General features: G+C 51.2%; 1 pseudogene; it reads right to left on the bottom strand.

Moving 5' to 3' along the window:
• LOC134342205 (uncharacterized) lies at nucleotides 1–21,563 on the bottom strand (annotated as a pseudogene).
• Between the last annotated feature and the right edge of the window lie 531 nt (nucleotides 21,564–22,094).

Genomic DNA, 22,094 nt, shown 5'->3' with positions numbered 1-22,094 from the left:
TCACGGTGCAGCGGCGACCTCTGCTGGACAAGGCCGGGACTGCCGTCAGAGTTGGCACGCTCCCTCTTGCCAGAATCAAAATCAGGTTGATTAGTCCTGACGAAGGGTCTCAGCCCGAAACGTCGACTGTACCGCTTCCTAGAGATGCTGCTTGGCCTGCTGAGTTCACCAGCAACTTTGATGTGTGTTGCTTGAATTTCCAGCATCTGCAGAATTCCTTGTGTTCAGGTTTAGCAGATTAGATTAGATTCAACTTTGTGCCGACTGCAGACACAAAGCCAATGAAATGCATCCAGCATCTGACCAGAAATGCAAAGAATAGTGTTAGACAATAGACAACAGACAATAGGTGCAGTTGTAGGCCATTCAGCCCTTCGAGCCAGCACCACCATTCACTGTGATCACGGCTGATCATCCACAATTAGTATCCAGTTCCTGCCTTCTCCCCTTATCCCTTCACTCCGCTATCTTTCAGAGCTCTATCTAACTCTTTTCTGAAAGGATGCAGAGAGTTGGCCTCCACTGCCTTCTGGGGAAGAGCATTCCACAGAACCACAACTCTCTGGGTGAAAAAGTTTTTCCTCAACTCCGTTCTAAATGGTTTACCCCTTATTCTTAAACGGTGGCCTCTGGTTCTGGACTCACCCATCAGCGGGAAAATGCTTCCTGCCTCCAGCGTGTCCAATCCCTTAATAATCTTATATGTTTCAATAAGATCCCCTCTCAGCCTTCTAAATTCCAGTGTATACAAGCTCAGTCGCTCCAATCTTGCGACATATGACAGTCCCGCCATCCCGGGAATTAACCTCGTGAACCTACGCTGCACTCCCTCAATAGCAAGAATGTCTTTCCTCAAACTTGGAGACCAAAACTGCACACAGTACTCCAGGTGTGGTCTCACCAGGGCCCTGTACAACTGCAGAAGGACCTCTTTGTTCTTGTACTCAATTCCCCTTGTTATGAAGGCCAGCATGCCATTAGCTTTCCTCACTGCCTGCTGTACCTGCATGCTTGCTTTCAGTGACTGATGAACAAGAACATCTTTTGTTATTCACAAAATAACTTCGAATAAATAAAAAGCAAGTGCTACAGCACACAAATATAAAAGTACTGAGACAATACAATATGGGTGCAATACTGCTTAGCGCTGTGATGTGAGGTTCAGCAGGGTCACAGCCTCAGGGAAGAAGCTCTTCCTGTGCCTGCTGGTGTGGGAGCGGAGGCTCCTGTAGCGCCTACCGGATGGAAGGAGAGTAAAAAGTCCATGGTTAGGGTGAGATGCATCCCTGATAATGCTTTCCGCCTTGCTCGGGCAGGGTTGATGGTAAATGTTCTCAATGGTGGGCAATTGGCTGCCGATAATCCGCTGGGCAGTTTTCACCACATGCTGGAGTGTTTTGCGGTCCGATACGGGACAATTGCCATACAACACTGAGATGCAGTTGGTGAGTATGCTCTCAATGGTACAGCGGTAAATGTCCGTCAGTATCCTGGGACAGAGGTGAGCTTTCTTCATGCTCCACTGGAAAAAAAGGCGCTGTTGCGCCGTCTTGATCAGGATGGAGGAGTTCAGGGACCAGGTGAGATCCTCGGAAATGTGGACACCGAGGAATTTGAAGGTTGACACACGCTCCACTACAGCTCCGTTGTTGTAGATGGGGACGTGAGTGTGACTCCCGGCATGCCGGCATGTCCACCAGCATGTTAACTTAGCAGCAGCAGTTCAATATAGAAGAAAAAAATTAATAATAATAAATAACTCAATTACGTTTATTGAATAGATTAAAATCGTGCAACAAACAGAAATACTGTGTATTTTAAACAAAGTGAGGTAGTGTCCAAAGCTTCAATGTCCATTCAGGAATCGGATGGCAGAGGGGAAGAAGCTGTTCCTGAATCGTTGAGTGTGTGCCTTCAGGCTTCTTTACCTCCTACCTGATTGTAACAGTGAGAAAAGGGCATGCCCTGGGTGCTGGAGGTCCTTAATAATGGACACTGCCTTTCTGAGACACCGCTCCCTGAGGATGCCCTGGGTAATTGGTAGGCTAGTACCCAAGCTGGAGCTGACTAGATTTACAACCTTCTGCAGCTTCTTTCGGTCCTGTGCAGTAGCCCCTCCATACCAGACAGTGATGCAGCCCGTCAGAATGTTCTCCACGGTACAGCTATAGAAGTTTTTCAGCGTATTTGTTGACATGCCAAATCTCTTCAAACTCCCAATGAAGTATAGTCGCTGTCTTGCCTTCTTTATAACGACATCGATATGTTGGGGCCAGGTTAGATCCCCAGAGATCTTGATACCCAGCTGCTCGCCCTCTCCACCTCTGGTCCCTCTATGAGGATTGGTATGTGTTCCTTTGTCTTACCCTTCCTGAAGTCCACAATCAGATCTTTCGTCTCGCTGATGTTGAGTGCCAGGTTGTTGCTGTGACACCGCTCCACCAGTTGGCATATCTCACTCCTGTACGCCCTCTGGTCACCATCTGAGATTCTACCAACGATGGTTGTACCGTCAGCAAATTTATAGATGGTGTTTGAGCTATGCCTAGCCACACAGTCATGGATATATAGAGAGAGTAGAGCAGTGGGCTAAGCACACAGCCCTGAGGTGCGCCAGTGTTGATCGTCAGCGAGGGGGAGATGTGATCACCGATCCGCACAGATTGTGGTCTTCGGGTTAGGAGGTCGAGGATCCAATTGCAGAGGGAGGTACAGAGGCCCAGGTTCTGCAACTTCTCAATCAGGATTGTGGGAACGACGGTGCTGATCGCTGAGCGATGAACCCGCCCCGCTGCTGTTCCAGTGGTTTAGTAAGAGTCCAATATACACGTGAAAACCAGCGGAAGTTGTAAGTCCAAGGAAACACGCACACACAGAAAATGCTGGAGGAACTCAGCAGGCCAGGCAGCATCCGTGGAAGAGAGTGAACAGTCGATGTCTCGGGGGGGCCGAGACCCTTCATCAGGGCTGAGCGAGGAGGGGAGCATTCAGAGTTAGAAGGTGGGGGGAGGGGAGTTGAGGAAGGAGTACATGGTGGCAGGTGATTGGTGAACCCGGGAGAGGCTGAAGTCAAGAGCGTGGTTGATTGGTGAAAGAGGGAAAGGGCTGGAGAAGGGGGAATCTGATTGGTGAAAGAGATGAAGGAGATGGTTAAGGGGGAATCTGATTTGTGAACGAGGTAAAGGACGAGAGAGGGAGGGATCTGATTGGTGAAAGAGATACAGGGCTGGAGAAGGGGTGATCTGATTTGTGAACGAGGTAAAGGACGAGAGAGGGAGGGATCTGATTGGTGAAAGAGATACAGGGCTGGAGAAGGGGTGATCTGATTGGTGAACGAGGTAAAGGACGAGAGAAGGGGGGGATCTGATTTGTGAAAGAGATACAGGGCTGGAGAAGGAGGGATCTGACTGGTGAAAGAGATACCGGGCTGGAGAAGGGATGACCTGATTGGTGAACGAGGTAAAGGAAGAGAGAAGGGAGCGATCTAATTGGTGAACGAGGTAAAGGACGAGAGAAGGGAGCGATCTGATTGGTGAAACAGATACAGGGCTGGAGAAGGAGGGATCTGACTGGTGAAAGAGAGACAGGGCTGGAGAAGGGGGGATCTGATTGGTGAAAGAGATACCGGGCTGGAGAAGGGATGACCTGATTGGTGAACGAGGTAAAGGAAGAGAGAAGGGAGCGATCTAATTGGTGAAAGAGATACAGGGCTGGAGAAGGGGGGATATGATTGATGAACGAGGTAAAGGGCTGGAGAAGTGGGGATTTGATTGGTGAAAGAGATACAGGGCTGGAAAAGGGGTGCTCTGATTGGTAAACGGGGAGAAGGACGGGAGAAAGGGGGATCTGATTGGTGAAAGAGATACAGGGCTGGAGAAGGGGGGGGATTTGATTGGTGAAAGAGATACAGGGCTGGAGAAGGGGTGATCTGATTGGTGAACGAGGTAAAGGACGGGAGAAGGGGGATCTGATTGGTGAAAGAGATACAGGGCAGGAGAAGGGGGGATCTGATTGGTGAAAGAGATACAGGGCTGGAGAAGGGGGTGATCTGATTGGTGAAAGAGATACAGGGCTGGAGAAGGGGGGATCTGATTGGTGAACGGGGTAAAGGACGGGAGAAGGGGTGATCTGATTGGTGAAAGAGATACAGGGCTGGAGAAGGGGGGATCTGATTGGTGAACGAGGTAAAGGACGGGAGAAGGGGGGGATCTGATTGGTGAACGAGGTAAAGTGCTGGAGAAGGGGGGATCTGATTGGTGAACCAGGTAAAGGACGAGAGAAGGGGGGGATCTGATTGGTGAAAGAGATACAGGGCTGGAGAAGGGGGAATCTGAATGGTGAAAGAGATGAAGGAGATGGTTAAGGGGGAATCTGATTTGTGAACGAGGTAAAGGACGAGAGAGGGAGGGATCTGATTAGTGAAAGAGGTACAGGGCTGGAGAAGGGGGGATATGATTGATGAACGAGGTAAAGGGCTGGAGAAGTGGGGATTTGATTGGTGAAAGAGATACAGGGCTGGAAAAGGGGTGCTCTGATTGGTAAACGGGGAGAAGGACGGGAGAAAGGGGGATCTGATTGGTGAAAGAGATACAGGGCTGGAGAAGGGGGGGATTTGATTGGTGAAAGAGATACAGGGCTGGAGAAGGGGTGATCTGATTGGTGAACGAGGTAAAGGACGGGAGAAGGGGGATCTGATTGGTGAAAGAGATACAGGGCAGGAGAAGGGGGGATCTGATTGGTGAAAGAGATACAGGGCTGGAGAAGGGGGTGATCTGATTGGTGAAAGAGATACAGGGCTGGAGAAGGGGGGATCTGATTGGTGAACGGGGTAAAGGACGGGAGAAGGGGTGATCTGATTGGTGAAAGAGATACAGGGCTGGAGAAGGGGGGATCTGATTGGTGAACGAGGTAAAGGACGGGAGAAGGGGGGGATCTGATTGGTGAACGAGGTAAAGTGCTGGAGAAGGGGGGATCTGATTGGTGAACCAGGTAAAGGACGAGAGAAGGGGGGGATCTGATTGGTGAAAGAGATACAGGGCTGGAGAAGGGGGAATCTGAATGGTGAAAGAGATGAAGGAGATGGTTAAGGGGGAATCTGATTTGTGAACGAGGTAAAGGACGAGAGAGGGAGGGATCTGATTGGTGAAAGAGGTACAGGGCTGGAGAAGGAGGGATCTGACTGGTGAAAGAGATACAGGGCAGGAGAAGGGGGGATCTGATTGGTGAAAGAGATACCGGGCTGAAGAAGGGGGGATCTGATTGGTGAAAGATATACAGGGCTGGAAAAGGGGGGATCTGATTGGTGAACGGGGTAAAGGACGGGAGAAGGGGGATCTGATTGGTGAAAGAGATACAGGGCTGGAGAAGGGGGTATCTGATTGGTGAAAGAGAGACAGGGCTGGAGAAGGGGGGATCTGATTGGTGAAAGAGATACAGGGCTGGAGAAGGGGTGATCTGATTGGTGAACGAGGTAAAGGACGGGAGAAGGGGGATCTGATTGGTGAAAGAGATACAGGGCAGGAGAAGGGGGGATCTGATTGGTGAAAGAGATACAGGGCTGGAGAAGGGGGTGATCTGATTGGTGAAAGAGATACAGGGCTGGAGAAGGGGGGATCTGATTGGTGAACGGGGTAAAGGACGGGAGAAGGGGTGATCTGATTGGTGAAAGAGATACAGGGCTGGAGAAGGGGGGATCTGATTGGTGAACGAGGTAAAGGACGGGAGAAGGGGGGGATCTGATTGGTGAACGAGGTAAAGTGCTGGAGAAGGGGGGATCTGATTGGTGAACCAGGTAAAGGACGAGAGAAGGGGGGGATCTGATTGGTGAAAGAGATACAGGGCTGGAGAAGGGGGAATCTGAATGGTGAAAGAGATGAAGGAGATGGTTAAGGGGGAATCTGATTTGTGAACGAGGTAAAGGACGAGAGAGGGAGGGATCTGATTGGTGAAAGAGGTACAGGGCTGGAGAAGGAGGGATCTGACTGGTGAAAGAGATACAGGGCAGGAGAAGGGGGGATCTGATTGGTGAAAGAGATACAGGGCTGAAGAAGGGGGGATCTGATTGGTGAAAGATATACAGGGCTGGAAAAGGGGGGATCTGATTGGTGAACGGGGTAAAGGACGGGAGAAGGGGGATCTGATTGGTGAAAGAGGTACAGGGCTGGAGAAGGGGTGCTCTGATTGGTAAACGGGGAGAAGGACGGGAGAAGGGGGATCTGATTGGTGAAAGAGGTACAGGGCTGGAGAAGGGGGGATATGATTGGTGAAAGAGATACAGGGCTGGAAAAGGGGTGCTCTGATTGGTAAACGGGGAGAAGGACGGGAGAAGGGGGATCTGATTGGTGAAAGAGGTACAGGGCTGGAGAAGGGGGGATATGATTGGTGAAAGAGGTACAGGGCTGGAGAAGGGGGTATCTGATTGGTGAAAGAGATACAGGGCTGGAGAAGGGGGTATCTGATTGGTGAAAGAGGTACAGGGCTGGAGAAGGGGGTATCTGATTGGTGAAAGAGATACAGGGCTGGAGAAGGGGGTATCTGATTGGTGAAAGAGATACAGGGCTGGAGAAGGGGGTATCTGATTGGTGAAAGAGGTACAGGGCTGGAGAAGGGGGTATCTGATTGGTGAAAGAGGTACAGGGCTGGAGAAGGGGGGAGGACAGAAGAGCATGGAAAAAGGGGAAAGCGGGCGGAACCAGGGAGCGGAAATATGCAGGCAAGGAGAAGAGGTGTGAGGTGGGGAGGGGAACGGGAAGGGGACTGGTGAAGGCGAGGAAGTAGGGAATTATGCGGCAGGAGGAAATCGACGCTGATGCCATCAGGTTGGTTGCTTCCCAAATGGAATATAAGGTGTTGCTCTTGCAAACAGAGTGAGGCCCCCATCGGGGCAGGAGAGGAGGCCACGTTCTGACGCACCAGGCTGGGAATGCTGAGGATGGACGCCATTGCTTTGGCCGCACTTGGAGTATTCTAATCATCTGAGAAAGGATGTGCGCTGGCAATTGGAGAAGGCCCAGAGGAGGTTCACGAGAATAATGCAGGGACATAAAAGGTTAACGTATGGGGAGCGATTGGTGGCTCCGGGCCTGAACTCGCTGGTTAGAAGAATGAGTTAGTGGTGGTGTGGTGCGGGGGGAGGAATTTCATTGAAACCTATCGAATATTGAAAGTTCGAGACAGAGTGGATATGGAGAGGATATTTCCTATAGCGGGGGAGTCTGGGACCAGAGGACACAGATAGAGTGGATGTGGAGAGTATGTTTCCTGTAGTGGGGGAGTCTAGGACCAGAGGACACAGATAGAGCGGATGTGAAGAGGATGTTTCCTATAATGGGGGAGTCTAGGACCAGAGGACACAGATAGAGGGGATGTGGAGAGGATGATTCGAAGAAGGAGTCTGAGAGTCTGAGTGGGAGTGCCGAAAAAGAGATTTTTGAAATTTTCGTTATTTTTTTTCTCCAACGGCTTTCTGAGAGGCGGGACTGCGCAGGCGTGTGACGTCGGGCAGTGCAGCGCGGCAGATTTAAAAGGGCAGACATCCTGCTTCGGATTTGATTCGAAGAAGGAGTCTGAGAGTCTGAGTGGGAGTGCCGAAAAAGAGATTTTTGAAATTTTCGTTATTTTTTTTCTCCAACGGCTTTCTGAGAGGCGGGACTGCGCAGGCGTGTGACGTCGGGCAGTGCAGCGCGGCAGATTTAAAAGGAACAGAGCCTCAGAGAGCGGGCAGCGTAGTTTGCGGGCAGCAGAGTGAGCCGGGAGCAGAGTGAAGACTTAAGGGCTTCGGCTCACCGGGCTTAGGCGGAAGCGGGCGAGGCGAGGAAGGTTTGACATTCATTTTCTGTTGCTATTTGAGGAGAGGGGCATTATGACTGTGAGGGCAGTTTGCTGTTCTCGGTGTCGGATGTGGGAGGCCCTGGAGTCTCCAAGCCTCCCGGACGTCTACATCTGCGCCAAGTGCATCGAGATGCAGCTCCTAAGGGACCGCGTTACGGAACTGGAGCTGCAGCTCGATGACCTTCGTCTGGTCAGGGAAAGCGAGGAGGTGATAGAGAGGAGTGGAAGGCAGGTGGTCACGCCGGGGCCACGGGAGGCAGACAAGTGGGTCACGGTTAGGAGGGGGAAGGGGAAAAGGAAGGTGATGGGGAGTACCCCGGAGGCTGTGCCCCTTAAAAACAGGTACTCCTGTTTGAGTACTGTTGGGGGGGGGAAGCGACAGTGGCCGTGCCTCCGGCACAGAGTCTGGCCCTGTAGCTCAGAAGGGTAGGGCAAGGAAGAGGAGGGCAGTTGTGATAGGGGACTCGATAGTAAAGGGGTCAGATAGGCGATTCTGTGGACGCAGTCCAGAGACTCGGATGGTAGTTTGCCTCCCTGGTGCCAGGGTCCGGGATATTCCTGATCGTGTCCAAGATATCCTGAAGTGGGAGGGTGAAGAGCCAGAGGTCCTGGTGCATATAGGTACCAATGACATAGGTAGGAAAAGGGATGAGGTCCTGAAAGAAGAATATAGGGAGCTAGGAAGGGAGTTGAGAAAAAGGACCGCAAAGGTAGTAATCTCGGGATTACTGCCTGTGCCACGCGACAGTGAGAGTAGGAATGCGATGAGGTGGAGGATAAATGCGTGGCTGAGGGATTGGAGCAGGAGGCAGGGATTCAAGTTTTTGGATCATTGGGACCTCTTTTGGCGCAGGTGTGACCTGTACAAAAAGGACGGGTTACACTTAAATCCTAGGGGGACCAATATCCTGGCAGGGAGATTAGCGGGGGCTACTGAGGTGACTTTAAACTAGAATGGTTGGGGGGTGGGAATCAAATTAAAGCGGCTACGTGTGAGGAGGTTAGTTCACAACAGAGGGATGGGAACCAGTGCAGAGAGACAGAGGGGTGTAAAGTGAGCGTAGAAGCAAAAAGTACAAAGGGGAAAAGTAAAAGTGGCAGGCCGACAAATCCAGGGCAAGCATTAAAAAGGGCTAAGAGAGTTGTAAAAGAGCGCCTGAAGGCTTTATGTGTCAATGCAAGGAGCATTCGTAATAAGGTGGATGAATTGAAAGTGCAGATTGTTATTAATGATTATGATATAGTTGGGATCACAGAGACATGGCTCCAGGGTGACCAGGGATGGGAGCTCAACGTTCAGGGATATTCAATATTCAGGAGGGATAGACATGAAGGAAGGGGAGGTGGGGTGGCATTGCTGGTTAAAAAAGAGATTAACGCAATAGAAAGGAAGGACATAAGCCGGGAAGATGTGGAATCGATATGGGTAGAGCTGCGTAACACTAAGGGGCAGAAGACGCTGGTGGGAGTTGTGTACAGGCCACCTAACAGTAGTAGTGAGGTCGGAGATGGTATTAAACAGGAAATTAGAAATGTGTGCAATAAAGGAACAGCAGTTATAATGGGTGACTTCAATCTACATGTAGACTGGGTGAACCAAATTGGTAAAGGTGCTGAGGAAGAGGATTTCTTGGAATGTATGCGGGATGGTTTTTTGAACCAACATGTCGAGGAACCGACTAGAGAGCAGGCTATTCCGGACTGGGTTTTGAGCAATAAGGAAGGGTTAATTAGCGATCTTGTCGTGAGAGGCCCCTTGGGTAAGACTGACCATAATATGGTGGAATTCTTCATTAACATGGAGAGTGACGTAGTCAATTCAGAAACAAAGGTTCTGAACTTAAAGAGGGGTAACTTTGAAGGTATGAGACGTGAATTAGCTAAGATAGACTGGCAAATGACACTTCAAGGATTGACGGTGGATATGCAATGGCAGGCATTTAAAGGTTGCATGGATGAACTACAACAATTGTTCATCCCAGTTTGGCAAAAGAATATATCAAGGAAGGTAGTGCACCCGTGGCTGACAAGAGAAATTAGGGATAGTATCAATTCCAAAGAAGTAGCATACAAATTAGCCAGAGAAAGTGGCTCACCTGAGGACTGGGAGAAGTTCAGAGTTCAGCAGAGGAGGACAAAGGGCTTAATTAGGAAGGGGAAAAAAGATTATGAGAGAAAACTGGCAGAGAACATAAAAACGGACTGTAAAAGCTTTTATAGATATGTAAAAAGGAAAAGACTGATAAAGACAAATGTAGGTCCCCTGCAGACAGAAACAGGTGAATTGATTATGGGGAGCAAGGACATGGCAGACCAATTGAATAATTACTTTGGTTCTGTCTTCACTAAGGAGGACATAAATAATCTTCCAGAAATAGTAAGGGACAGAGGGTCCAGTGAGATGGAGGAACTGAGCGAAATACATGTTAGTAGGGAAGTGGTGTTAGGTAAATTGAAGGGATTGAAGGCAGATAAATCCCCAGGGCCAGATGGTCTGCATCCCAGAGTGCTTAAGGAAGTGGCCCAAGAAATAGTGGATGCATTAGTGATAATTTTTCAAAACTCGTTAGATTCTGGACTAGTTCCTGAGGATTGGAGGGTGGCTAATGTAACCCCACTTTTTAAAAAAGGAGGGAGAGAGAAACCGGGGAATTATAGGCCGGTTAGCCTAACGTCGGTGGTGGGGAAACTGCTGGAGTCAGTTATCAAGGATGTGATAACAGCACATTTGGAAAGCGGTGAAATGATCGGACAAAGTCAGCATGGATTTGTGAAAGGAAAATCATGTCTGACGAATCTCATAGAATTTTTTGAGGATGTAACTAGTAGAGTGGATAGGGGAGAACCAGTGGATGTGGTATATTTGGATTTTCAAAAGGCTTTTGACAAGGTCCCACACAGGAGATTAGTGTGCAAACTTAAAGCACACGGTATTGGGGGTAAGGTGGAGAATTGGTTAGCAGACAGGAAGCAAAGAGTGGGAATAAACGGGACCTTTTCAGAATGGCAGGCAGTGACTAGTGGGGTACCGCAAGGCTCAGTGCTGGGACCCCAGTTGTTTACAATATATATTAATGACTTGGATGAGGGAATTAAATGCAGCATCTCCAAGTTTGCGGATGACACGAAGCTGGGTGGCAGTGTTAGCAGTGAGGAGGATGCTAAGAGGATGCAGGGTGACTTGGATAGGTTGGGTGAGTGGGCAAACTCATGGCAGATGCAATTTAATGTGGATAAATGTGAAGTTATCCACTTTGGTGGCAAAAATAGGAAAACAGATTATTATCTGAATGGTGGCCGATTAGGAAAAGGGGAGGTGCAACGAGACCTGGGTGTCATTATACACCAGTCATTGAAAGTGGGCATGCAGGTACAGCAGGCGGTGAAAAAGGCGAACGGTATGCTGGCATTTATAGCGAGAGGATTCGAGTACAGGAGCAGGGAGGTACTACTGCAGTTGTACAAGGCCTTGGTGAGACCACACCTGGAGTATTGTGTGCAGTTTTGGTCCCCTAATCTGAGGAAAGACATCTTTGCCATAGAGGGAGTACAAAGAAGGTTCACCAGATTGATTCCTGGGATGGCAGGTCTTTCATATGAAGAAAGACTGGATGAACTGGGCTTGTACTCGTTGGAATTTAGAAGATTGAGGGGGGATCTGATTGAAACGTATAAGATCCTAAAGGGATTGGACAGGCTAGATGCAGGAAGATTGTTCCCGATGTTGGGGAGGTCTAGAACGAGGGGTCACAGTTTGAGGATAGAGGGGAAGCCTTTTAGGACCGAGGTTAGGAAAAACTTCTTCACACAGAGAGTGGTGAATCTGTGGAATTCTCTGCCACAGCAAACTGTTGAGGCCAGTTCATTAGCTATGTTTAAAAGGAAGTTAGATATGGCCCTTGTGGCTACAGGGGTCAGGGGGTATGGAGGGAAGGCTGGGTTCTGAGTTGGATGATCAGCCATGATCATAATAAATGGCGGTGCAGGCTCGAAGGGCCGAATGGCCTACTCCTGCACCTATTTTCTATGTTTCTATGTTTCTATTAGGGTCCTTTTACCTTTGCCATTTCTTAATTCACCCCATCGACACTCTGCACCTTCTGATCTTATGTCATCCCTTTCTAATGATTTAATATTATTTCTTATACACAGGACCACGCCACCCCCTGTGCTTACTAACACATCTTTCCTATACACCGTATATCCTTGGAGGTTCAGCTCCCAATGAGAGCCATCATTTAGACAACTTTCAGAGATGGCCACAACGTCATATTTTTCAATCTGTGGCTGAATTTTAAGATCGTCCATTTTATTTGTGTGATGCGTGTATTCAAATACAATACTTTCATTCCAGTATCTGGTGCTTTCTGTTTTAACTGCACCATACCTCTGTTACCCTGTAAATGATCCCTTTGGCTGTGATTATGCCTCATCTCCTGCCTGTACTTTGTAGCATGTCTGTTGCCTGCTATCTTTGATTTGTTTCTGTTTTCCCCTTTCTCAGCCCTATTGCTGCGGTTTCTATCCCCCTGACGAATTCGTTTAAACCCTCCCCAACAGCTCTATGAAAGCTGCCTGCTAGGATATTGGACCCCTTTGGGTTCATATTTAACCCGTCCTTTTGTATATTTTCGACCTGTTAGCAAACGCTTCCCCCACTCCACCATCACTTCACCCACACTCCCTTTCTGCTGCCGCCTATCGATCTCCCACCTATCTGACGAGGTGCTGCCCCGATCTCACTGATACTCGCAGATTATTCTTCCCCTCCAGCGAAGCCCTGTTCCCTCTGCGGACGTCACTCAACAGTCGCGATGAGAGCGACGGGAGAGATGAGTATGCAAGGGTGAAGGCTGAAGATACGATACAGCTTTACCCGAGAGGGTGGTGCTGCTCGGAGAACCCCTCGGAACTATTTTTCCCTTTTACCATCCCTACTCTCCCTTTTCTGTGTCGCCGCCACTCTCTCTATCCTTCCTTCCCTCTCCAGCTCAGTCATCCCTGCCCAATCTGCTTTCGCTATCCCCTCTCCCTCCGGTCTTTCACTGTTTCTCCTGCATTTCCTTTTCCCTGTCTCCCACCACTTTATCCCCCTTCACTCCACACGGGACTCTGTCCTCCATATTTCACCCGCAGGCTCCCTCCCGTCCCTGAATTGACCCGGGACGATTACAGACACGTCAAAACAGCACCGTCTCCCAGAACAGGTTGCCTGGACTGATGCCCAGGGTGGAAGTATTGTCCGACTAGGAAACTTCTGACAGACTCGGCGTGTTTCCACTGTGAATTGACGGGGAAGAGCAGAGGGATGCCGGAGTGAGAGGGGTGGGGTAGTAGGGGGAAGAGAGGAAGGAGAGAGCGTGCTGTGAGAGATCTGGAGAGGGTTATGCAGGAGAGAGGGTAAGAATCAGAGTCTAAAATAGTATCACTTGTAGATATGACGTGATATTTGTTGTTTTGCGCCAGCAGTATGGCTCAGATACATAAAACTACAATAAATTGCAAAAACAAATCGATAGTTCCAAATGGAATAACGAGGCAGTGCTCACGGGTTCGTGGGCCGTTCAGGAATTTGATGCCCGAGGGGAAGAAGTTGTTCCTGAATCGTTGAATGTGGGTTTTCAGGCTCCTGTACCTTTTCCCCGCTGGTAGAGACACGGATCAAGCGTATCCCGAATGGAGAGGGTCATATGTAATAGTTGCCGCTTTCTTGATGCGCAAATCATTGAAGATGCCATTAATGGCGAGGAGGGTTGTACCCGTGATGGAGCTGGCAGGCTCGAAAACCCTATACAGCGTCTCTCGATCCTGTGTATTGGAGACTCCATCCGGGAAGTCAGAACGCTCTGCACCGTGTACCTGTAGAAAGTTACTAGTGTAATGAGCCTCCGGACCTGTGCGGGGGCCAGAGAGCATTGAGCGCTGAGGCATCGAGAGCACCTTAATTGGTTAATTGTGAATTAACCATATATAGACATTTATTGATTAACCCCGTTTCGTTTATTTTTATAACTCCTGCGATACATAATCACCTGGACTATTTAAGCGGAGGTTCCTTAGCGCTCATCACGTGGTCCTAGTTTGGAGAATGTTCCCTCTGGTGGTGTCATTCGTTCGAGCCACCGATGTTCTGTTCCAATTTCTACTTATAAGCTCTGGTTGACGTCCCTACATGGGTTCGGTCTTTCTTCCCCACTTGGGTACAGCCATTGACAGAAGGAGCACGCAATGTAATGGACCCAGCAGAGGTTGCACAGTGGCTTGGACAACAGTCGGCTGGAGGCGCGGATGTCGTCGAATCTCAAGCCCACGTTCCGAGTGTCTCCAGTTTTCGTTCCGAGTTTAAATTGTACGTTTCCAGCCTCTCCAGTCTATGTTCAAGGCATTTTCCAAGGTTCCCAAAGCCGACAGGGTCCGTTCGGTCTCCCATGCTCCTCCATGTTTCGGAGGTGTATTCGGTGTTTTTTTTTAATGTTTCCTACTTCTATTCAATATTCCCGAGTTTATTCCACGCTTCCGAGTTTTATTATATGCTTCAGAGTTTTTTTTTCTATATCTCGAGTACCCCAGCCGCAGAGGTGGGAGAGAGAGACTAGAGAGACAAAGAGAGACGGCAGAGAAAGAGCGTCGGGAGAGAGTCTGGACAGGGAGAGAGAGTATGTGGCAGGAAGTCTGGGGTGGGGGCGTGTAGGAGTGTAGGAGGAGACTGAGGGAAGAAAATCCTGCTCAGTTACCATTGGCAAATATTGATTCATTGATTCTATCCTGGTTGTTATTCTATGTTTGGCTTATTGGGTACGCCTGCAAGGAAATGGTTCTCAATTGTGTGTGGTGATTATATATATAAATTTCAATATAAATTTACATTGAATTTTGAACGAGTCTGTTGGAATGAGGGAGTCTGGGAGACAGAGAATGGAGTGCGGAGAAGACTGTGGAAGGACCAGAGAGGCCAGTGGGGGAAGGAGAAACCAAGGCGGGAGACAGTCTAGGAGAAGAGAGGAGAGATAAATCGTATATGGGAGAACAGCCGGGGTGAGGGAGAGATCGTGGTGGGGAGAGAGATCGTAGTGGAGAGGGATAATGGAAGATCAGATTAGTATTTCAAAGGTAAAGAATTGCAGCACGCTGCTGTGCAGAAGGACTTGGGAGTGCTTGTACGCGAATCACAAAGGTTGGTTTGCAGGTGCAGGAGGCTAACAATACCGGCCTTCATTGCTAGAGAAATTATTCTGCAACTGTAGGGGGCACTGGTGAGGCCGCGCCTGGAGTTCGGCGTGCGGTGCTGGTGGTCTTACTGAGAAAGAATACATTGGCTTTGGAGGCGGTTCGTAAGGTTGATTCCAGAGATGAGGGGGTTGGACTATGAGGAGAGATCGAGTCAGAAGAATGAGAGGATATCATACAGAAACATATATAATTGTGAAAGGCGAGATAAGAAAGAGTGAGAAAAGTTGTTTCCACTGCTAGGTGAGACTAGAACTAGGGGACATAGCCTGAAGATTCGGGCGAATAGATTTAGGATGGAGATGAGGAGGAACTGATTTTCCCAGAGAGTGGTGAATCTGTGGAAATTTCTCCCCATGACGCATTGGAGGCTACCTCAGTAAGTATACTTAAGACAAGGTTTGGATAGATTTTTGCAGAGATGGGGAATTGAGGGTTATGGGGAAAAGGCAGGTAGGTGGAGATGAATCCATGGCTAAATCGGCCATGATCTTTTTAAATGGCGGCGCAGGTTTGACAGGCCGGATGCTCTAATCCTGCTCCTGCTTCTTATGTACTTGTGAGATTGGGGTGGATCGAGACCGCGGGGGTAGAGCGACTGGGGGACAGATGGTGCCGGTGGTGGTGGAGTAGTAGAAAGAGACTAGGAAAGAGGAGTTTGGACGGAGAGCAAGATGGTAGGGAGGGGTGGGGAGAGAGGTCGTGATTGGGGAGATTGCCTGGGAGCAGAAAGAGAGATTGTGGGGGGTGGGGGGGGGTGCGGTGGTGGAAAGTGGCCGTTAGTGAGAGATGGGGAAGAAAGAGAATTGGGAAAGGGAGATAGGGAGACTGGGGATTGAAAGAGAGAGAGGGAGAGGGAGAGAAAGGCCCCTCTGTGCCTAATGTATGGAAATATGGATGAATATGGGCATTTTGTGGACACAAGGAATGAGTTGTGTTATCCATTTGAAATCTAGTTTGTTTGGTACTACTTTGTAGCCGAATGATCTGTACACTTTGTTGCTCTCTCTCCCCCCTCTCAACCCCTCACACCCGCACCTGCCCCCTCTAACTCTCTGTCTCTCTCTGTCCCCACTCTTTCCCCCTCCCTGCGCCTCCCTGCCCCCATCCCCACCCTCTCCTTCTCAGTCACACCCCCCCCTTTCCCGCTTCTCCTCCATCACTCTCCCACTCTCCCTCTCTCCTCACCTCCCTACCGCCCTCTCCCTCGTCTCTACCCGCACCCCGTCACCCTCTTCCCCTCTCGCTCTCCTCTTCAACCCCTCTCTACTCCTCTCTTCCCCCTCCCTCCGCTCTCTCTCTCTCTCTTGCCGTCTCCCTCTCTTTCCTCCGCAGTTTGTGCAAATGGCTCCGGGGATCTCCAGCGCTCTGCTCGGGCTGCGTATCCTGTTCATCGCCCGCTGGCGGCTGGGTCACGCCATGCTGATCGGCGCCCCCTGGCGGACCGGCGTCATTGTGAGTGCGGTTCCCCTCGGGCAGAGCCGGGTCTGCGGGGAGGGGGCGGCAACGAGGGACTGTGTGTGGGAAAGGGGCGGTGGGGGAGGTGAGGGGCGATGGAGAGGGTGGTGAGGAGGGAGGGCTCAGGAAAAGGGTAGGGACAGGGAGCGATTAGGCGTGGTGAGTTGTGAGAGGCGGCGAGAAGGGCAGGAGGAGGGAGTTGTATCTGCTCAGAATTGTTAGTCTGACGTTATTTGTTCAGTCCACAGTGGCTGCGCTGTTGATTATGGCTATTCACAAGTCACCAAACAAATCCACGGTGAGTTTACAGCTCCCGGTCTCCGTGTCCCACACCGTGAGCTTTACCGCACACCGTTCCGTTACGTGTTCTCTCTCTCTCTCTCCCTTTCCTTCCCCCCTCTCTCTACTTCCCCCTTCTGTCTCTCCCCTTCCCGTTTCTCTCTCTCTCTCTTTCCCGCCCTCTCTCTCCTTCCCTTCTTTCCTTCCACCTCTCTCCCTCCTTTCTCCTCCCTCTCTCCCCTTCCCCCCTCTCTCTCTCCTCCCCCTCTCTCTCTCCTTCCCCCTTTCAATCTCTGCTCCCCCCTTCTCTCTCTCGTTCTGCTTTCTCTTTCTCCTTCTCTCCCTTCCCCTTCTCACAAGTCACCAAACAAATCTACGGTGAGTTTACATTTCCTGGTCTCCGTATCACTCACCGGGAGCTTTACCGCACACCGTTCCCTTTCGTGTTTTTTTCTCTCTTCTCCCTCTCTCTATCTCTCTCTTCTCCATCCCCTCTCCCCCCTCTCTCGATTTCTCCCTCTCTCCTTCCCGCTTCTCTCTCTCTCCTTTCCTCCTTTCTCCCTCTCCTTTCTTCTTCTCCCTCTCCCTTCCCCTTTCTCTCTCCTTCCCCCTTCTCTCTCCTTCTGCCTTGTCTCTCTTCTTCCTCCTCTCTCTCTCGTTCTGCCTTCTGTCTCTCCTTCTCTCTCCTTTCCCCTTCTCTCTCTCTCCTCCCCCTCGTCTCTCCCTCCCCCTCCTCTCTCACTCCTTCCTCTTCACTCCTTCCCACCCTCTCTCTCTTCCCCCCTTCTCCTACCCCCTCTCTCTCCTCCATCTCCCTCCCCTTCCCCCTCTCTTTATCCCCCATCGCGTTGTCTCTCACCCTCCATCTCTCACATTTCTCTTCCTCCTCTCCTCTCTCTCTGACTGTTCCCTCTCGCTCTCTTTCCATCTTTTTTTCCTTGATTTCCACCCCCCCTTTTCTTCATCTCTTCTCTACACTGTAACCTCTTCCTCTGTCCACTCTTCTCTTTTCTCTCTTAGCCTTCTCACGCTCTGTTTCTCTCTCCCTCCCCCTCTGGTTCTCCCTGTCTCTCCTCCATTTTCACGTCCCCTCCCCTTTCTCTTTACCGCTTTCTTTCTGTCTCTGGGACTACCAATCACCACCCCCCCCCCCCCGCCCATCTCCCTTTCCATTTTCTCTCTCGCTTCTCTCCTTTACAACTTTTTCCCTTCGCACTCGTCCCTGTCACTCGCCCCTCTCTTTCCAATTCTCTCTCCACCCGTCCCACTCTCTGTCTCTCCTTCACCCTTTCTGTCTCTCTATCTCTCTCTCGCTCTGCCTCTCCTATTCTTTGTTTCTCACTCTGTCTCCCTCTCTCCCTTTTCACTTTCTTCCCCCTCTCACTCGCCCCTCTGCCTTTCCACTTTGTCTCTGACTCTCCCTTACCACTCTCCCTCTCCCTGTCTATGTCCTGAACTTTCTGTCTGTCTGCACCTCCTCTCCCCCTCTGTTTTCTTGCTTCCTCTCTCACTCTGTCTGCCCCTTCTCCCATTCCATCTCTCTCTCTCCCTCTCCCCTTCCAACTTCTTTCTCCCTCTCTCTTTCTGTCTCTCCCGCTTCTCTTTCCATCCCTCTTTCTCCTCCCTCTGTTTCCACGTTCTCTCTCTCACTCGCCCCTCTACATTTCCACTGTCTCTCTGCCGCTACCCCTTCCATCCTTTCTCTCTCTGTCTCCCTCCACTTCTTCCTTTCCACGTTCTCCCTCTCTCGCTTTCTCTTCCTCCTTTTCCGTCCCTCTCTCTCCTTACCTTTCATTCTGTTTCTCACCTCTCTCCATCACTCCCTCTCCCTCTGTCTCCCCCTGATCTCTCTCTGTCCCTCCTCCTTCTCCCTTTCCATGTTCACTCACTCTCACACTCACGCCTCACTCTCTCACCGCTCTGCATTTCCACTCTTTTCTTTCCGTCACTCTCTCTTCCTCCCACTCGCCCTCCCCTATCTCTTTTCCACTTTCTCCCTCTCTCTGTCTCTTCCTCTTCTCTCTTTCCACCTCTTTCACCTCCCTCTGTCCCTCCCCCCTCCATCTCTTTTTTACACTTTCTCTCTCTTTCTCTCGCTTCCTGTCACCTCCCCTCCCCCCCCCCCCCAACACATCTGGCTTTCTCCCTCTGCCCTCTCCTCGTCCACTTTCTCTGTCTCCAACACCTCTCGCCATCAGCCTCTTTCTTGCTGCTCACCCGTTCCACTCTCTGTCTCCCTTCCTGCTCCTCTCTCTCTCCCTTCCCTCCTTCTTCCTGTCTCTCCCCTCCCTTTCCACTTTCCCTCTCTCTTCCTCTCTCCCATTCTCCAATCACCCTCTTCACTTCCACCTTTTTCCCCACTCCCTTTCCTCTCTCTCCCTCTCTGTCTCTCCCCTCTCTGCCTCTTTCACTCCTTCCTCATTCTCTCACCTCTCTGTCCGTCCCAGATCTCCATTTCCAGTCTCTCTCAAACACACCACTCCCTCGCTTTCTTCCGCTCTCTCACCACTCTCCATTACCTCTCTCTCTGCCTCCCTCCATTCTCACTTTCTACCTCTCCTCTCTCTCTAACTGCTCGCTGCCTCACACCCTCTCTGTCTTTCATCTCTCTGTCTGTCAGCTCTGTATCTCTCTCACCTCTCTCTGTCTCACACCCTTGCACTCTCACTCACCCCCTCTCTGTCTCTTCTCTCTCGCCCTGTCTCTCCCCCTTTCTGTCCCTGTCATATCTTCCCCTCTCCCTTTCCATTTCCTCTCTCCACCTCTCTCTTCCTCCCCTCTCCTTCCCTCCTCCCTCTGCCTTTCCAATTCCTTCTTCCCTCTCTCCGTCACATTCCCCTCTCTCCTTTTCCACTTCTCCCTCCCTCTCTCTCTGTCACCTCTCTCTCCGCTATCTCTTTACACTTTCTTTCTCTCTGTCTCGTTTTCTGTCTATCCTCCTCTCCCTTCCCTCTTATCTTCTGTCTCCCTCCCTTCTCTCTATCCCTCCTTCCTTTCACTTTCCACTTTCACTCACCTCTCTCCATCTTCACCTTCTTTCTCTCCCTCTCCCATCCCACTTGCTCCAATCTCCCTTTTGACTTTCTCCCACTCTCCATCACACTCTCTCTCTCACCTCTCTCTCTGATTCCCTTCCCTCTACATTTCCACTTTCTCTCTCTCTCTCTCACAGGCCACTCTCTCTCCCTGCCCCCTCTCCATCCTCTCTCCCCCCTTTACAATTTCTCTTCCACTCTCTCTGCCCCTCCTCCCTCACCCTTTCCACAGTCACTCCCTCACTTTCTCTCCCCCTACCTCGCTGTTTTCCCTCTCCACGTGCTCTCCTTTCTCTCTCACTTCCACAGACCCTTTCAACCTGTATCCCTCTCTCTCTCTCTTCGTCGCCCTCTCTCTGCCTCTCACTTTCTACTTTCTCTCTCTCCACACCCCCTTCTCTCTGTCTGTTCTCAGTCTCTCTCTCTCTCTGTATCCGACAGACTATCTCCTGTCTGTTTGCGAATGTGATCTGCGCTCTCGCCTGTACTCGCCAAATGTCCGCATTGGGTACTGCTGCACCGGATGCCGGCATCCCCCCCCCCCCCACACACACACACACACTAGCGATCCAGCCCTCATCCCCCTCCCAACCCGCGGAGATCTCCACTTCCCCCTCTCCCGCGGCGCTATCTTGCTCCCCTCCTGGTAGCGCTCCCTCTCTCCACGGCAAGATCTCCCCAAACCCTCCTCCCTTCTGTTGTACCGTCCCCTCTCCCCTCTCCTCCCCCATCCCTCCGTCGAGCACTTCCCCTGGCAGCTCGTTCCACAGACCGAACACCCTCTGGGTGAAAAAGTTTCCCCTCGGTTCCCCTATTAAATCTCTAAAACCTGTGCCCTCTGGTCCTTGATTCCCCGACCCTGGGGAAATGTCTGTGTTCATTCACCCTGTCTGTGCCCCTGGTGGTTTTACACACCTCTGTCAGGTCACCCCGACACTCCCGGGAATAAATTCCCAACCTGCCCGACCTCTCTCCATAACTCAGTCCCCGCAGTCCCGGCGACATCCCCGTAAATCCCCGGGATCTCCGGTCTCCTGTTCCCGGTGTCCGGTCCTACGATGGCGGGGATGCCGAACGCCGCCTTCACCGCCCCGTCTCCCCGTCACCCCACTTTCAGGGAACCAGAAACCAAAACCTCCCACCTCCCTTTCCCCCTCTCCGTTTCTCACCCCCCCACTTCCTCTCCCTCTTTTACCTCTGTCCCCTCCCCGTCTCTCCCCTCTGTTTTCCAACTTTCTCTCCCTCCCTGTCTGCCCTCTCTCATCTCCTGCCTCTCTCTCCCCACTGTCACCTCTGTCTCCCACCACTCTCTCTCTCCCGTCTGACTCTCCTGTCTCTCCCTCTATCAACTATTCTCTGCCGCCTCTCCTCTTTCTCCCCCTTCTCTACCCCCATCTCTCTCCCACCCACCCCGTCTCTTCCTCACCCATCGCCACCCCAAGTCTCTCCCTCCCCTACTCTGCAGAGAATGGTGGTGATCCACGCTAACCAGCCCGCACCGCCGGACCTCGCCTCCATCTTCTCCAGCGAACCAGCGCCCACCCCGGCCTCTGACGGGCCCCAGTGACTTCATGTTCCACGGGACAGCCCGAAGGATTCGGGCCGAGCGGCCTGAAAGAAAAATCAAGGCGGGATTTTGGAGACGGGGCTGTGAGGGGTGGGGGAGGTTTAGGGTGCTACCCTCTTCCGGTAGTCACATTCCTACCCGTGGGTACCCCCCAGTTCCAGCTCCATTGTTACGAGTCGCCCTCTCCCACCCTCGGCATCCGGTCACTCCTGAAACACTCCGCTCTCTGTCCCCTCTATCACCGCCCGTCTCGCCCTGGCTGGCGGCCATTTTGTGATGATTACCATTGATAACCGCTCTCCCAGCAAAGTACAATGAAGCACACTCTTTTCCTCACCTTCCACTCACTTCCCACTGTTTATTCAATCTCAATTCCTCATCCCTCCTCTCCTCCCCCGCCCCACCGCACTCCCCCGACACCCAGCTCTCCGGACTCTTCATTTAACCTTCTGCCGACAGCCATTTAGTAACCCCGGGTGTGACCCTCCCTCCCACTTCCTCCACCACTCAGTGAGTCACTCCCTCACCCTCACCATCCTGTCACCCTCCTTCCCATCCCATTACTCGCAACCCCCTTCCTTCCCTCCCTTCCTCGCTTTCCTCTCCCCACCACCTCGATGCTCTGTACAACATGCTGGGTGGCTGCCATTTTGCGATGCCAATTTTCACCTCCCTTCATCGCCCTCTCTCTCTCTCTG

Source organism: Mobula hypostoma, unplaced genomic scaffold (genome assembly GCF_963921235.1).
Source record: "Mobula hypostoma unplaced genomic scaffold, sMobHyp1.1 scaffold_88, whole genome shotgun sequence".
Lineage (NCBI taxonomy): Eukaryota > Metazoa > Chordata > Chondrichthyes > Myliobatiformes > Myliobatidae > Mobula > Mobula hypostoma.
The sequence above is the reverse complement of the archived record's forward strand: the minus strand, read 5'-3'. Positions and strand labels throughout refer to the sequence as shown.